This window comes from Stegodyphus dumicola, chromosome 1, assembly GCF_044657685.1.
Source record: "Stegodyphus dumicola isolate Sdum_Otavi_A_Nest chromosome 1, ASM4465768v1".
Lineage (NCBI taxonomy): Eukaryota > Metazoa > Arthropoda > Arachnida > Araneae > Eresidae > Stegodyphus > Stegodyphus dumicola.
Genome location: NC_140768.1, coordinates 112282396 through 112286137, shown reverse-complemented (window position 1 = coordinate 112286137; position 3742 = coordinate 112282396). Strand labels below are relative to the sequence as shown.

The 3742-nt window shown below is 33.7% G+C and overlaps 1 non-coding gene across 1 annotated transcript; it reads right to left on the bottom strand.

The window, feature by feature from the left end:
- Nucleotides 1–3369: 3369 nt before the first annotated feature.
- Nucleotides 3370–3441, bottom strand: TRNAG-UCC (transfer RNA glycine (anticodon UCC)). Its single transcript has one exon. It is a non-coding gene; the product is annotated as a tRNA-Gly (tRNA).
- Between the last annotated feature and the right edge of the window lie 301 nt (nt 3442–3742).

Below are 3742 nucleotides of genomic sequence, written 5' to 3'. Positions count from 1 at the left end.
CTCTGATACAATTGAAAATTGTATTGAAAAATTTTTTGAGAATCTGTCTATCGATGTTAAAAAGAAGTTACGAACAAAACAAGAGGGAAGTAGGCAGATTTCGTGGTGGACTCCACAACTTACTTGTATGCGACGCCGGATACGTGCTTTGAGGAAAAGTTCGCAAATTTTGAATTTAGCGGACAATATACGTAATGAAAGGAAAATTGCATATAAAAAAGAATTGGCAACTTATAAACGTCTAATTCGGAAGACAAAATTTGAAACTAAGAAGAAATTTTTTCTTAATAATCTTTATTTTTATGATGGTTTTTATCGAATTGCCTCTATGAAAGTGAGACGTGCTGTTGCTCTGTATAATTCTCAGCACGTTGACAATTTGATTGAACTCAATAGGCAGAAGATTTTGCAATCACTCAAATTGGGAGCACCTGGGGATATTTCATTAGATGAGGATAGACTTTCTGACTGCCCATTGGATGACGCTGTAATTACAGAGGCAGAGTTCAGAAGTGCAGTTGAAGAAATGAGGCGTCGAAGCGCTCCGGGTCCGGACTGTTTTAATCCTATATTTGTTCAGATTTTAATTTTTACACATCTGGATATTTTTATATTGCTTTTTAATTACTGTTTTAAATTTTATGTGTTTCCAAGAAATTGGAAAATCGGTCGAGTTGTTTTAGTTCCAAAGCAGAATGACAGATATAGACCAATTGTACTTTTGAGTGTTTTTGGAAAAGTGTATGAAAGAATCTTGGTTGAGAGATTGAAGTTTTACCTGAATAGTAGAATGATACTCAGTCGGCGACAGTATGGTTTCACAGCTGGCTGTTCTACAGATGATGCATTATATGATACTATTGACTTTATTAGAAGCTGTAAGAGTTCGCATCACGTAGTGCTGCTGTCCTTGGATGTTTCGTCTGCATTCGATTCAGTGTGCTGGAACTCTATTTTACAAACCATGATTAATCATAAATTGCCAAGGAATTTGATTCAATGTTATAGGAGTTATTTTAACAATCGCAAAATCTTGTTTAATGCTTTTAAGGATGAGACTGCAGAGATAGAACTAGAGATTTTCATTGGTTGTCCGCAGGGCTCCTGCAGTGCTTGTTCCGAAAATTCATGTGAATGAATGTTTCTTGAGAGTTTTCGCCACTCTGTTTGCTTGTGGGGTTTTTAATTGTTTTTGGATTTTGAATGTTTGGTGTTGTGCTTCGTTGTTTGTATGTCTCTTCCTTATTTTTAGTTCGTTAATTAACCTCCAATTATTTTTAGTTAATTAGCTTCTTTTTCTCTCTTCTTTCCTTTTGTGGTCTTGAGGGGGTCGACCCTTTATAATCATATGGTGCATGGGACTAGGAGGATTGGGTCTTCCCTGTATTATGACCGTACTGTAGGCATATCCATAATAAAAGGTAATTTTATTCCGTATTAATTTGCATTTGTTAACACTCTATTTTTTTATTACACAGCGCCAAATATTTCCCTAGCGGTGACTTTTGGAACTATTTTTTTTTTTTTCGCGGAATCCTTCGTCCCCCGTCTTGTTTAATTTTCCTACAAAATGTGGCATCATTCTCACAAATAGATCGCGCTGTGAGCACTGTCAGTTTAATTATGGCCACCCGGTATATTAAAACAAATATATTAAAATCTGATATATATAAATATATTAAAATTTGAAAGTTTGTATCTTATGTAACTCATATGATACTGTAATCATAGAGAGAGAAAAAAGATGAAATGCGCATTTTTTTATTGAGTGAAAAATATTAAATTATAATTATTTCACAAAATTCTTCGTAGGGCTGTATTTTATTTGAAGGACATGAAATGCATTTTATTTGACGTTTAATCTGCATCAGCAACGTTTACTGATTGGAGAAAAACGTGTTAGCAAACAAATATACTATTGTGCGTATTAATTTTTCTTTTAATTTAAGCAGACTCTTTAGGGCAAAACAAAATAACGAAATCACTTTTTCTAGATCTCAAAGGAAACTCCAGTTTAGTTTTAATTAAAATAAACGACTATAAACGGCGTTTCACTTTTCAGGTTGTTGCCACCAAATATTATCACCCTGTATTATATTTAAAGAAATTTAATAATGAAGACGCTGCATAAAGGTAGGTGTGTTTCTCGCATTGTGATAAAACAACAGTACTTAGAGCCATCAAATTTTGAATAACGTACGTCTCCAACCGAATATTAGCACCCGCAAGCCCAAATTTGGAATTGGAATTTGTTATGAGTTTTGGATTAGGAAACTCAACGATTTTAAACCGAGCAGCGGCAACACTGAACGGGGAGGGGCGAATTTTTATCTCCAGCGCGAGACGGAAATTCTAAAGATATGCTATTTTAAAATTATTTTGCGATATTACTGTTGAATTGAATTTTATGGTTTAAGAGCGAAGAACATGATATTTAATAAATTAAGGTAACACACAAGTCGTTAAACAAAAGGCCCCTTTCGGCGTAATATAAAATCTAAAAACTTTCAGATTTTTTATTTTTATAATTTTTTTTAGGCGAGGGGGGGGGCTTTTAGCTTTATTTTTGAGCATCATTTTCTTCGCAGTTACTCCATATACAATTCAACAGCAAAATTACAAAAATTTTAAAAGTAGGATAGCAGTATGAGTTTATAATTTCCGATGCAGCGTTATGTGTTAGAGTACGTTTTTTTTTTTTTTTTTTTTTTTTTTTTTAATGTTTATCATATCAATGTCCAGTTTTCTTACTAAGTTGGCGTTACAAAATTTTCCTTTTTTGGCTTTTTATTATCAACGTTTTGTGTGTTTACTTTATTTATTATATATCAGATTCTTGGCGCTTACGCCACATAAAATTTGATTCAACGGCAAACTCATAAAATATTTAAAAACATATCTTTAGAATTTCGCATAGACAGTCTCGCGCGCTGGAGATAAAAATTTTTAACCCGTACAGTGTTGCCACTGTTCGCTTTGAAATCGTCGAGTTTGTTAATCAAAAATTCCTTCAAATTTTACAAAATATGAATTGGATAATAAAAGAAATTCGAAATTCAAAATTGCTTCTAAGAGCCCATGTTCGGGTGGAGGACTATGTTATTCAGAATTTGATGGCTTTAGGCCCCGTTGTTTTTTCACAATGCGAGAAACATGCATGCATTCATTCTGATTCTTTATTATTTATTTTTTTTAATCTAATACAGGGCGACAATATTTGGTGGCAACAATTAGAAAAGTGATACGCGGTTTACAGTGATTCAGTGCAAAATGCCGTTTCGAGACAAAGCATTTTATCCAGAGAATTAATAAGCATGAAAATGAGCATGGGAGGAAAAAAAATCATAGAGAGTATGAAAAACAGAACTATGCGTCGGCCGGGAGTCGAACCCGGGTCAACTGCTTGGAAGGCAGCTATGCTAACCGTTATACCACCGACGCTTCGACGAATGAAGCTTAACTTGGCTACTAAAGATAGAAACCAGCTCCTTGACGCATTCTGGTGTATTTTTATTTTTAGTAGGTGGCGGGAACTTTCCTAGCTTTCTATTTTTCTCTTTCTTTCTTTTCTTCATTTCGTCAACTAGGCAAATGTAATCATCAGTAACAATAAGATTGACTTAGATTAGTAGCCTCTTATTATTGTTGTTATCACTATTCTTATTATTACTATGAAATATGTGTTTTATTTCGAGATAATATTAGAATAAATTTCTGTCCTTGCTGTGCTTTTAAAGTATAA